This window comes from Chrysochloris asiatica, unplaced genomic scaffold, assembly GCF_000296735.1.
Source record: "Chrysochloris asiatica unplaced genomic scaffold, ChrAsi1.0 scaffold00001, whole genome shotgun sequence".
Lineage (NCBI taxonomy): Eukaryota > Metazoa > Chordata > Mammalia > Afrosoricida > Chrysochloridae > Chrysochloris > Chrysochloris asiatica.
The window spans coordinates 8,805,605-8,820,670 of NW_006408519.1; positions in this window are offsets into that span (position 1 = coordinate 8,805,605).

Here is a 15,066-nt window from a genome sequence, read left to right on the forward strand (position 1 = left end):
ATACTAGTGGTATTAACTGGGCTGCCCTGTAGGCACATGGATATTATCCTATCACAGACAGAGTTGTACTTCATGACTGATCTGGATATGTTCTTTTTTACAATGAATGCAACACCACATTCCTCTTCAATGTGTCATGTCTGGCATAGTAATCCATGTGGTCATCAGATTCAAAATGGCTAATACCAGTCCATTTCAGCTCACTAATGCCTACGATATCAATGTTTGTGTGTTCTATTTCATTTTTGACAACTTCCAACTTTCCCAGATGCATACTTCATACATCTCATGTTCCGATTTTCAATGGATGTTTATAGCTGTTTCTCTTCATTTTGAGTTGTGCTCCATCAGCAAATGTAGGTCTCATGAGCTTCTTTCCCATGGGATTTACTCCATTGGCATCATCACAGTCAACTCTACTTTGAGGAGGAAGATATTCCCCAGTCGCATTTTGAGTGCCTTCCAACCTAGAGGCTCATTTTCTGCCACTATATCTGTCAGTGTTTCTCTGCTATTCATAAGATTTTCAGTCACTAAATATTTGGAAGTAGTTCGTCCCTCTTTCTTCCTAGTTTGTCTTCATCTGGAAGCTCATCTGAAACCAGTCTACCATGGGTGACCCTGCTGGTATTTACAATACCAGTGGTATAGCTTTCAGAATTACAACTCACAAGCAACCACAGTACAACCAACTGACAGACGAGTGGTGTGTGGTAGCAGATAGTTAGTTTCATCTTTTTCCTGGAGCTGATGCTGGGTTTGCACCACCAACCTTGTTGCTTAGCAGCCTGATGCTTAGTGCACTGTACCACCAGGACTCCTACTTTGCTCAGCATACAGACTGAATAAGTATGGCAAAAAATGCAACCTGGATGCATACTTTTTCTGATATTAAACTCTACAATTTTCCTTTATTCTGTTTCAATGATTGCCTCTTGATCGACATACAAGTTCTACGTGAGCACAGTAAAATTTTCTAGAATTCTCATTCTTCACAATAGTATTTAAAAATTATGATCCACACAGTCGAATGCCTGTATGTAGTATAAAATGCAGGTAAGTATCTATCTGGTCTTCTCTGCTAAAACTCATCTGCTACTATCAAGGATACCCTTTCTTCATCCTCTATCAATTTCTGGCAGGCTCACGTCTATGTATTTTTTCAACTATTTTTAAATGATCAAATAGAAAAAAATTATTTGCATGTGATTTTAATTATATAATTTCTGATTCCATTACATCATCTCTCTTTGAAATTGTGCAAATATAGATCTCTTCCAAAGTTTTTAGCAGCTGAGTGAGCACTTCCAAAACTATATCGGTTTGTTGAAACATCTCAATTGGTATTATATCAATTTCTGGAGGTTTGTTTTTATTCTGTCATTGTCATCAGTTGTTGATTATATCCGACCTACTGAAATAGTTGGACTTTCTAGTACTGCGACTCTGCTTATTCCTTCCATCTTCTTTGATGCTTTCTGAATCGTTCAGTATTTTAACCATAGAATCCTAGAACATTTCAAGTCAAGGCTTGAATTTTTTACTACTACTTTTGGTTTAAGAAATTATGGATTTTCTAACTCCAGGTGTTTGCTCATTTCATTATTAATACTTAGGCTATCTTCTTAAGCTGCCCTTTGAAATCTTCTGTTCAGCTCTTTTATTTCATTATTTCTTCCATTTGCTTTAGCTTCTCTACATTGGAGAACAAGTTTCAGAATTTCTTCTGACATCCATTTGGGTCTTTTCTTTTTTTCCCTGTCTTTCTAATGGTCTTTTGCCTTCTTCACATTTGGTGTCCTTGATGTCATCCCCAAAGTTGTCTGGTCTTCAGTCAGTGTTCAATGTATCAACTCTATTATTGAGATGGTCACTAAATTCAGGTGGGATTTACTCCAGGTGAAGTCTTGGTGTGGCACTGCAGGATAATGCACTGGACCACAAAGTCAGTTTGAACCACAAGATCAATGATTTAAATCCACCAACTGCTCTTCAGAAACCCTAGACAGAACCGTCTTGACAGCACTCGACAACATTCAAGGTTGTATTTTGGCTCCTGTGGGTTTAATTTTCTTCCACTTTAATTAGTATTTGTATATGAACAATTGATGGTTTGTTTCATAGTTGGCCTGGGCCCATGTTCTCACTGATGAAATTGAGCTTCTCTATTGTCTCTTTCCACAAATGCAGTCAAATTGATTTCTAAGTATTCCATGAGATGAGTTCCATATGTCTAATTGCTATTTATATTGTTAAAAATAATATAAGATGGTTTCAAAAAGTTTGTGGGAAAATGGAATTGAAATATAATGGAATTTTTCCACAAGCTTTTTGAAGACCCTTCCTATTAGTCAGGAATAACTCATTGGTCTTGCAAAATGTTATCAATTTTCAGCATCATGTGTGTTCCAAGGCCATTTTTTCCAACTGCTAGTCTGATGGTAGCATAGTGGTTACAAGTTGGACTGTCCACCTTGATGTTAGCAATTAGAATACTAGCCATTCCACAGGAGAAAGATGAGGCTTTCTGCTCCAGTAAAGATTTACAGCTTCAGAAACGCTATGCAAGATCGCTATGAGTCAGAACCGACACCACAGCCCATGACCATTACCAGCATCAGTCCTCCGGCAGCAGAGTGGTATGAGTCGGACTACTAACCTCAAGATCAGCAGTTCAAAAGTACCAGCTGTTCTGTAAGAGAAAGATGAAGCCTTCTGCTCTCATAAAGATTTACAGCCTCGGAAATCCTATACAAAGTCGCTACACATTGGAACTGATTCCACGGCACATACCCACCACCACAGTCCTTGTTTTCATTCCAGCTTATGCTTTTCCATCACCAATAATTATCAGTGCATCTTGATTGCATGATTGATCAATTTTAGAATTCAAAATTTGGTTAAAAAAAAAGAATCTTCAGTTTTTTTCTCTTTGACATTACTGGTGGGTGGGTAAATTTGAATAATAGTTGTATTAACTGGTCATCCTTGTAGGTGTATGTATATTATTCTATTACTGACAGCATTATACTTCAGACTAGATCTTGAGATGTGCTTTTTGACAATGAATGCAATAGCATTCTTCCTCTATTTATAATTCTTGACTTAATATATCATATGATTGTCTGATTAAAAATGATCAATATGAGTCCATTTCAACTCACTAATGACCAGGATATGAGCCTTCAAGGATTCTATTTCATTTTTGACAGTTTCCAATTTTTCTGCATTTGTTTCTCATACATGCCATGTTCTGATTTTTAATGGATGTTTGTAGCTGTTTCTTCACATTTTGAGTTATGCCTCATTCACAAATAAAGACCTGGAAAGTTGACTCATCTACATAGCTAGAGTTGACTCTACTTTGAGGAGGCACCTCTTTCCCATTCATATTTTGATTCCCTTTCAAAAACGAGACGATTCTCTTCTGTCACTAATCAGAACAATATTCCATAGCTATTTTCATATTTCACTAGGTTTGCAATGGTCAGTTATTTAAGGAGTAGATTGCCAAGCCCTTCTTCCTAGTCTTTCTCAGTCTGGAAGCTCTGTTGATTCCTGTTTATCATTAAAGACCCTTCTGGTATTTGACCCTTCTGGCATATCTTCCAGTATTAAAGAAAAACACAGCTATCCCATTACCACAAACTGACAGACAAGTACTGGAGACAAATAGTTTAAAAGAGAGTTAATTCCGAAGGAAGGTGATCATTTCATAAAAACCCCAAATTAGAATCCAAGAACCATATTCACCTCTTATTTAGCAGGGTATTTGGGAAATGAAGTATTCATATTATTCCCATTTTGAAACTTGCTGGCTATTTACATGTGTCATGTGTGTAGCCATGTGCACACATAACTATGTATAGGCAATATGGTCTAGGTTCAGTTTGAGTTATGTTAAAAATACATCATAGTAATGGGTAACATGGGTAACAGTGAACTGTTGATAGAAATAAAGAAGTTCAGTTGGTCCTAACTTTGGACTATTTATGTACATTACAGAACACACACACACACCTTCCCAGCTAGTTTGCAGCTTAAGTAGGTTGCTATTAATATAAATAAATATTTGTTTGACAACATAAATGACCATCCTGGGAAAAACACTACAGTATTTCAAAGCCCTTTGTTTTACTTTCTGTGTTTCTCTGTTTCCTGCCATGTCTCAATTTAAAGGTTCATCTTTGCCCTGAATTCTCACACTGCACAGTTTTACTGTGGACTCTAGGTCAATTTGCCTGCAAACAATTTGCCAAAGTACAATTAGCCAGAGGGCAATTCCTCAAATGGCAAATTCTCTAAAAGCAACTCCTTGAAAGGGATGGCTTTTTTGTAAATTGCCTTTCGGTAAAATGGTTCATTGCCTTATCCACTCTTTGGGATTTAAGTACTGCTGGTTTCCCACATCTAAATCACTTAACTATACAACTTGTAGGTTCCATACCAAACTAAAACCAGACCTACTGCCCTTGAGTCAACCCTGACTCACAGTGGCCTTACAGGACACAGTAGAGCTACCCCATAGGTTTTCAAAGAATGTGAATCTTTATGGACGTGGACTCCTGGGGAGTAGGTGGTGGTTTGAGCCACTGACCTTTTGGTTAGCAGGCAAATACTTTAAACACTTTACCACAGGTTCCTGTAGGTCCCAGATACAGTTTTAAATTAATATATCTGAAATTTAATACATGGGAGCATCAAAAATGTGTAAAACAATTTCATTATCTTTCACTTCCATTTTTTCCCAAGAACTTTTTGAAGCCCGTCAGATAAAATCTCCTTCTCATTTTTTTTATTCCAATTTCAGATCTCAATGAAAAGCACCACTTACTTACCTATGCACTTTGTCATGCCAGAAGCCCAAGTCATTCTAGATTCATCCTCTTCTCACCCTCCACATCCAACCTACTGCTTACTGCTCCTGATTCTAATCTTCTAATTAATTAGATGAATGAAATCAGTAGATCTGCGTTTCCCCTAGATTGCTAAATACTTCTCAGATCAATTACCTTTTCTCCATCATTGTTTACTGCTAAAGGTCAGATCCACCCTAATTCCTTTAAGGACTAACACAAGGATTTCTTAATTAATTAGCCTCCATCTAATTTTTCCTCTCTCACATCCCTCCTCTACTTTGCTAAGGGAATGAAATATACTCCCACATTTAAGATTAAGTAGTCTCCCTCTTGGCTTTATCAGAGATTCCCAAAGTCTGTTTCATTAAATAAATCCTGCAAACTGGTCTGTGTTCAAGTAAGTCTGGAAAAATGCAGCATACTCTATACACCTTTGCAAAATCACAGTGTCCAAGGACATAATACAGGCAAGTAAGACTTGAAGGAAAGAAAGCTGCCTAGCAGTGTCTAAACTTACATATTCCACATGAATTTACCTATTTACAAAGAGCAACATGTACTTAGAAAAATGCTCATGTATGGTGATCAGATACAAAGGAGGTAAAGAATACAGTTGACCCTAAACACCACCCGTCTCAAATCCCTGTACTCCACACCCAACGGTTTAGATTCTGGGAACCTTGAATGGCTTGTAGTTCCTTCCTCATATGTCTTTGGCATGTTGCTCCCTTTACCTGGAATGCCCTGTTTTAAACCAACCCCCACTTCCACCTTCTGACTAACTCCAACTCATCTTTCAAAACATGTCTCAAGTTTCACCTCCTCTAGGAAACTTTTTCTGACCTTCCTAAGCTAGCTTTGCTTACTTTCTTTGTGTCCTCGTCTATTAGCCTACTTTTAAGTGAAACTATCTGATTTTATTTCCCCAATTTGTGCTCTCTCTTCATGCACCAAATCCTTAGCACATAATAAGTACTTAAGAAGTAACTGGTGAGGTGAAATAAACTAGCCCACATAAATGGTGTTGTTGTGCTAAGTAAGTGCTGTCCAGTAGGCTCCTACTCATGACAACCCTGTATAGGGTTTCCGAAGAGTGGCTGGTGAGCTTGAACTGCCAAACGTGTGGTTCAAACTGGCCTTGCAGTCCAGCATATTACTCTGCAGCACCACAACAGGATTCCACATGAAAGTTACAGACGATGAAATTAGAAAAGTTTAAGAAATGTTAACTACCATAATTCCTACATTGTTAAAAACATTTGAAAAATTGTTTTCTTCTTTAAAAAGAGCAGTTTCTAGTATGCATCTTATTTCTTTAATTTTTAATGTTAGTGATTTCTCATGTAATTCTTTCTCAGTTGATTTACATATTTCAGTCATTTGTATCAAATATCTAAATAATCACTCTTTACTAAGAATGAGGAAGAAAAAGAAAGCACTGAAAATATTCTCTGTGACAACTTTCTACTATGGAAATTAGCAACTACACTTTAGACCTTGAAGTTGAATCACTACCTAAAGTCCATGGAAGGACACCCAATGCATGGTTTTTCCCAGTCCTACTTAAACAACAGCTGTTCTTCATTATGTTTGCCTTGCACCTACCAAAACCCATTAGGGACATGAAGCAGGAGAAACCATGCCTTCTATATTTGTTGTTGTTAAGTGCCATCAAGTCAGTTCTCACTTAGAGAAACCCTATACAGGGTTTCCGAGGAGCAACTGATGAGTTTGAACAACCAACCTTGCAGTTCAAACTGACCTTGTGGTCGAGTGCTTATCCTACAGTGCTGCATCAGGACTACTACATTTAGCTGTATATAAAAGATGACAGCTTTAATTTCTGGATAAAATGACCTTATGCCACATGTTTCAGCCCCAAACCCAAGTCTTTTTGTATTCAAAAACTGGGATTTCAAGAGCAAGCAGATATCATTAACCAAGTGGAGGTGTATTGTTAAGTGCTGTTGAGTTGATTCCAGCTCATAGCATTCCTGAATAGGGTTACATCTTTGTTAAAGCAAAAAGTCTTATCTTTCTCCCATAGAATGGCTGGTGGGATCAAACTTCCTTCATTGTGGTTTGCAGTCCTGTGCTTATCCTACAGAACCACCGCACTCACATCTATAGGTATTCTTGTTGTTGTTGTTAAAAGTACCATCGAGTTGGTTCTAACTCATAGTGACCCTGTGTAGGGTTTCCAAGAATTAATGGGTGCATTTGAACTGCAGATCTTTTGATTAGTAGCCCAGTGCTTATCCTACAACACCACTCCAGGAGTCTGCCTATAGATACAATGGATAATAAAATGCTTAAACTGAAACCAGTCCTAACTGACTGACCTCACATCAAAACAGAAATTCATAAACTCACTATTTTGTACTAGACACTACTGTCAGAAAGGTCATAGTGGGAAAATCATAGTAATAATACCAAACATATCAGCTACACATATTGGGCACATATACTGTGCATGGTGCCAAGCTAAGCCGTGCATATGAATTTTTAATTTGATTTTTACAACAACTTTGTGGGACAGATGCGCTGGCATCCTATTGTGACGTACAAGAGCACTGAGGCTTAGAAACTTTGGTACGACATCAGAAGTCAGGCTGTTAGCAAATGGTGAAATCATGATTTGAATCCAGACAGTCTGTCTCCAGAGAAGCCCCTGTGCTTGGTTACCAAGCAAAAAAACCCATCAGTGGTCACACAATACCAGTCTACCATCAAATTTTCCACAGACACGTTCTTTGCCTGACCACTGTCATGCTGTATACTAAACAGCTTTGAGGAAGGAACCATTTCAGGAATTTTTTGAAGTGAGGAAGGCATAGAAAATCAAATTAAAGTGTTTATTTTTTTTTAATCAAACAACTTTGGAGTATGTAGTGTTGGTGATTGCACAATGATTATTAACTGATTGTAGTTAATGGTAAACTGTAGTTAATGTGGTTGTACTGTGTGACCTTTGAGGTACCTTCGACCAGGAGATTTTGTGATTAAAGAGGTGGTTTAATCTAGTTATTTCTAGATTGCATCTCCAGACTGTCTCTCAAATATCACATTTAATTCAAGCTATTTTGAAAGGAATATTAGACTGAGCAATACACTTAACTCTATTTATACCGAAGTAAAGCGGTCACCTGTAGCCAAGTGGCTGGTTAGGCTTATATTTTGGCTCAACTTACATCCAATGAGAAAATGAAACTCAAGATAAACAGTAAAGTGAATGTGTTATATGGTATGCAAAAGGACGGACAGAAAGGCGTACTAATTTATCCAGGCCTGGTGTAGCACTGTAGGATAAGCACTGCACCACAAAGTCTGTTTGAACCTCAAGGTCGGAGGTTCAAACTCACCAGCTGCTCCTTGGAAACCCTATACAAGGTTGCTTTGAGCTGGAACCAGCTTGACAACACTTAACAACAGCAACAGTATAATACGAAAGTGCCCTGGTAGCATAGTGTTTAAAGCACTTGAACACAAACCAAAACGTCAATATCCACCAGCTGCTCCATGGGAAAACAGTGTACTAATCTGCTTCCATAAGTTGTTGCTGTTGTTTTTGTTGTTGTTGTTAAGTGCTGATGAGTCGATTCCGACCCATAGCAACCCTGTACAGGGTTTCCGAGGCTGTAAGGCTTTATGGGAGCAGAAAGCCTTATCTTTCTCCCGCAGAGCAGCTGGTAGTTTTGAACTGCTGACCTTAAGGTTCGCAGCCTGATTCATAACCACTACACTACCAGAGCCTTGGAAACCCTGTGGGGCAGTTATACTCTGCCCTATACTATGGCAATGAGAATTAACTTGAAGGTTTTTGATTGTTTGTATGTGTGTGTTTGGTGTGCTACGTAAATTTCCTAGATAAGTAAGATATTTCAAATTGCAATAACAGTTTTTTAAAAAAACTAGAAAATTCCTGTTCTAACAATTTGATCAGTATAATAAATTATGGTGGATTTTGAATGTACAAGGAATGCAATTTCCCAATGCTTATCCTGTAAATTTCTTGCCTTACTCTGTGACCATGGCTCGCTTAGCCACATAGTCTCCCTACAGGTCAAAAAACAAGTTCATTTGAACAAAGTATTTCCTTTATAATTTATTAGGATGACTTCTTGGGTTATACAATATTCCCAACCCAAAGACCACTCGCTGGCATGTGAAAATAATCCCCTTCTTAATTAAGCAAGAAAAATATATCAGACCTAATTTTAAGTTATTTGACCCTTGTGACCTGGTCTTAGACCTTATTCATATTTCCATGAACCCAGAAATGAACTCCAAATCCCACTTTGGGTTCAAATTTTGTTTAAAGTACTGCACAGTGGGAAAGAATAATTTTCATATTGGTCCTGGAAATTGAACACCAGTAAGGTGATAACCAGGTGCCAAGGTGATAGACTTCTATACCATAACCTTAGCTAAAGTCCATTTGTACACCTGAAAGACTGGCTCAGTTCTTTGCAAAAAGGATTAAAATGTCATGTACCAATTTCACATCCAGAATGTATCCTTTACTCATGGGAGGCAACATTTTCACAGGAATTTTGGAGGTGTGCCACACACTGACCTGAAGTTATATATAGATATAGATATATAGATATATAGATATAGATATATAGATCACTAAGGGAGGCACTTAGAGCAAACCAAATTTAAAAATCAAACAACAACAAAAAAAAACCCATAACCTTACATAGGTCAGGAAAATGTCTAATAACAAATTACCATGTTGTAATTATTGCCATGTAAGAAAAAGTTCTGTGTAAGTAGAACAAGAAAGTACATCAACTGTTTAAACTCCAGATGGAAATGTTCCAACTTCAGTCTCCTTTAAGGTAGACAGATATACTAGTAGTTAAAAACACCATCACTGAGAAACACAGATCTCATTTCAAATCCTGTCTTTGTCCCTTGCTGGGTGACCTTGGGTAAGTTGCAGAAGTCTCAGTTTCCACAATTACACCTCATACAATTATCTTGTGGTTTAAATGTGATAATGTATTCAGAAGTTCTCATTACACTGCTTGGCATTTCATGAATACTCAGTAAATATGGACTTCCAGATTTTACCCTTTCAAACCAATAATCATTGAAAGGCTATAATTATCGAAGAATAAGCTATGGTAAACAAAAAAGAACTAAAATCAGGATGACAAAATGGTTTTAAAATCGTATGCTTTTTTGGTATGCACATATGTGTGTTTGTTTTTGTATTTTTCCACTGGACCTCCTTCCTACAATGGCTTGTAAGGTCCTGTAAAACTGGGTGCCTGCAATTTCTTTTAAATAATTCCTAGTATACAACAACTAGTTTGTGGTTGACTAATTTTTCTCTGCCAAAGGCCTATACTGAAAATTTATGAGGTATATGCTCAAGCAGTAGCAAAGTTAAAACTCAAATGCTTTTACATGTGAATCCTATCACTGCAGGGTTCAAATTGTCTGAAGATCATATTGCCTGAAAGCGTTGATAGGATTCAAGATCTGTTTGGAAAGTAAAACCTTAAAATAGGAAATAAATAAAATAACCCATGTCTCTACTGAGATTCTTTCACCCTGCAGACACTTGGCATTTTCCGGACTACCTGAGTAGTTTTGTTCTCTATAGATGTCAGGTATTAGGATCTCATCAGGACTCAGCTACCTGTTTGTCCTTACTGAAGAACTTCACTGTTACTCTAAATACATGGTGCAAGTGTCCAGGATTACTTTAAACTGCGTACACATGTGCATATGTTTTAAAGACTACATGCAGAAATAGTCCACCTATAAATTCACAGAGCCTCTAAAAACCATATACAGTGAATAACTTAAATATCTACAAAATACATATTATTGTTGATAAGCACGGTGCCGTTGGTTCTGACTCATAGTGACCCTGTATAGGGTTTCTGAGACTTTTACAGTTTTGAGGATGCAGAAAGCCTAATCTTTCTCCTGTGAAGTGGCTGGTGGGCTTAAACCATGGACCATATGGTTCACAGTCCAGTGCTTATCATATGGAGCCGTGCTCCACATTAAATACATATATGTGAATATATATTGTTGTTAGGGCCCATTGAGTTGATTCTGACCTTTAATGAACAAAACGAAACCCCACCTGCCCAATGCCACTCTCATAATTTCTGTGAAGCTCGAGCCCATTGCTGCTGCCACTGCACCAATCCATCTTGTTAGAGTCTCCCTCTTTTTCACTGACCCTCCACTCTCTAAGCATGTTGTCTGCCTCCAAGGACTGCTCCCTCCTGATAATACATCCCAAGTATGAGAGACAAAGTCTGTTTATCTTGACTTCTAAGGAGCATTCTGGTTATACTTCTTCCTGCACAGATTTGTTTATTTGTTCCTCTGCCAGTCCATGGTACCTTTAATACTCTTCTCCAACACCTTAACTCAAATCATATATGTATGTATGTATGTATGTATGTATGTATGTATGTATGTATATGTGTGTGTGTGTGTATTGTTGTCAGGTCCCATTGAGTTGGTTCTGACAGCGAACAAAATGAAATGTCACCAGTTACATATAACTGGTTGTTTTATGTAATAAAACAATGGCATAACAACATTATCTTCTGCATTCAATATTTCATTAATAGCTTAACTTGTTTTATCTAAATAAAAGCTCTTAATATTTTATTGTTTTTGACTCATAGATTTGATCTTAATGAATTGTTAAATAACAAATTTTGAACTATGATTCAATTTACTTTTCTAATTTTGGATAAAATCAAAATAACCTCATTAAGTCATTTCTGACTCATAGCCACCTCATGGGACTGTTCTATATGCTTTCCAAGGGCATACTCTATATAGAGACAGACTGCCACACATCCTTCTCTCATCCAGTGGTTGGTGGGTTTGAACTACTGACCTTTTGGTGAGCATCTGAGTGCTTAATCACCTCGCCACTAGGGCTCCTAGATATTGCATAATACTTATCTTAATTTTAACACACATGCCTTAGGTAGTGAAAAAGAAAGATAGAAGAATTGGTGCACTTGAACAGTGATGTTGTTGAAGACTATTAAATACATTGCAGACTACCAAAAGAATGAGCAAAGCAGTCTTAGAAGAACTGCAGCCAGAATGTTCTAGAAGCAAGGATGGCAAGACTTTGTCTCCCTTATTTGAACACATTATTAGGGAAGACCAACCATGGTGTCTGGTAAAGTGGAGAGCTAGTGAAAGTGAGGGACGCCCTCAGAGAGATGGATCAACACAATAGCTACAATATGGACTCAAACATACTGCTGACCATGAAATGAAGCTGGTGAAGAAGCATCAGGTGACATTTCACTCTGTTATACGTAAGGTCATCATGTAGTTTTTGTTGTTAGGTACCATCGATTCAGTAACGACTCATAGTGACCTTATGCACAGCAGAACTTGAGGTAAAGCCAACTCATGATTCATGGGCAACAGCAGCAGACTTGGATAAAATCCAGCACAGGTCTGATGGGAATGGCCTAAACTGGCTAAACCCAACATTAGGTTAGGACTTGAGAAATAGACCTGTTTAAAAACAATGTGTCTTGCATTGTTTTTAGAACAGGGCATCAAAGTGTTGCTTTCTTGGGTTCAAGTGGCAGTTCAACATTGTCACTAACTAAAGATCAGCCCTCAAGTCACACTCTTTCTGCTAGTCAGTGATCACATTCTTAAAATAAGGGACTAAGACTAAATGAGGATTAAGGTCCATTTCCATTTTTAAATTCTATAGTTCATTATGTCATGTGTATGTTTAGTGCCATCGAGTTGGTTCTGACCCATAGCGACCTTGAATAGGGTTTTTAAGGAGCAGCTGGTGAGCTTGAATGGCCACTTTGTGGTTCAGAGCAACTTTGCAATCTAGCACATTAACCCACAGCACCACACCAGGATGCCCTAGCTCAGGACTCTAATAGTTTATTAGTTTAATTAATATAGCTGATGTTTAGATTATTTCACTAATGTAAAAGCAAATATGTTTTAACTTAAAAATTACCTTACGCATATATATGCTTTAAGAAACTTACCTGAGAGTTATTTGAGTTGAGGTTCATAAAGATTCCTTCAAAGTACTTTTTATTGTGGAGTGCAGTGGTTACGAATCGGGCTGCAAACCGCAAGGTCAGCAGTTTGAAACTACCAGCTGTTTCACGGGAGAAAGATGAGTCGTTCTGTTCCCATAAAGATTTACAGCCTCGGAAACCCTGTACAGGGTCACTATGAGTCGGAACAGACTCCACGGCACATAATAACAATTATTCTTTAGGTACTGCTTGAGACAAATATTTACATAGAGGCAGCATGAGAACGTGAATTGCTTGAAATCAGAAGCATCTAGTTTCAAATTGTAAGTTCACAGTAAGATTTCGGCTACGTTATACATGGGTGGGTAAAAAATTATCCACACTTTGGCTGTAGAATTTATTTTAATCAGCTTTAGAAAATACATCATTTAAAAAAAATAATCTCTGTGCTTTTCAAAACCCTTTGTCCATCTGTCAATAAGTTTTCATATTCCCTTATTAAAAAATGTTTTAGGCTGAGCTGCAAGTCACTAATGCACCACTGTCTTCACTTCTTCATCAGAGGTGAATCTTCATCTTCAAAGAGCTGCATTTGGGGACCAGACAGGTGAAAGTTTGATGGATCAGCACTATTGTTATTGTTGTTGTTAGGTGCCAACGAGTCGGTACTGACTTACAGCTACTTTATGCACACCTGAACGAAATATTGCGGGATCCTGGGCCAACCTCTCTATCATTGCCACACTTGAGCCCACTGATGCTGCTGCCACTTTGCCAATCCATCTCACTGGGGGTCTTCTTCTTTTTCTCTGACCCTCCACCTTACCAAACATGATATCCTTCTCCAGCGATTGGTCCCTCCTGACAATATGTCTGAAGTATGAGAGACGAAGTTTGGCCATCCAGGCCTCCAAGGAACACTCTGGCTGCACTTCTTCCAACATAGATCTGTTGGTTCCTTTGGCAGCCCATGGCACTTTCAATATTCTCCTCCAACACCATAACTCAAAAGCAGCAATTCCTCTAAGGTCTTCCTTATTCACCAATCCAGATTTCACATGCATATGAGGTTATTGAAAATACCAGGGCTTGAGTTAGTCACACCTTAGTCTTCAAGCTGACATCTTTGCTCTTCAACATGTTAAAAAGGTCTTGTGCAGCAGATTTGCCTAATGCAATACATCAGTTGATTTCTTGACTGCTGCTTCCATGAGTGTTGATAGTTGATCCAAGAAGATGAACTCCTTGACAACTTCAATCTTTTCTCCATTGATAAGAATATTGTTTATTGGGCCAGTGGTGAGGATTTTTGTTTTCTTGACATTGAGCTGCAATCCATACCGAAGGCTGCGCTCTTTGATCTTCAGCAGTAAATATTTTAAGTCTTCTTAACTTTCAGCACACAAGGTTGTATCATCTGCATGTTGCAGGTTGTTAATGAGTCTTCCTCCAATCCTGATGCCACATTTTTCTTCATATAACCAAGCTTCTCAGATTATTTGCTCAGCATACAGGTTGAATAAATATGGTGAAAGAACCTTGTCGTACACCTTTCTTAATTTTAAACCATTCAGTGTTCCCATGTTCTATTTGAACAACTGCCTCTTGGTCCATGTACAGATTCCTAATGAGCACAATTAAGTGTTCAGGATTACTCATATTTCATAATGTTGTCCATAGCTTGTCATGATCCACACAATCTAAAGCCTTTGCATAGTCAGTAAAGCATAGGTAAACATCTTTCTGGTATTCTCTGCTTTCAGCCAAGATCCATCGGACATCAGCAATGATATCCCTCATTCCACGGCCTATTCTGAATCTGGCTAGAACCTCTGGAAGTTCTCTGTCAATGTATGCTTGCAGCCATTTCTGCATTAGTTTTAGTAAAATTTTACTTGCATGGGATATCAAAGATACCATCCAATAATTTCCACATTCCGTTGGGTCACCTTTCTTTGGAATGGGCACAAATATGGATCTCTTCCAATTAGTTGGCAGATAGTTGTCTTCCAAATTTCTTAGCATAGGTGAGTGAGTGCCTCCTGTGCCACCTCATTTTCTTGAAAGATTTCAATTTTTATTCCATCAATTCTTGGTGCCTTGTTCATTGCCAATTCCTTGAATTCACTTTGAACTTCTTCCTTCAGTATCATTGGCTAGTGATCATATGCTACCTCTTGAAA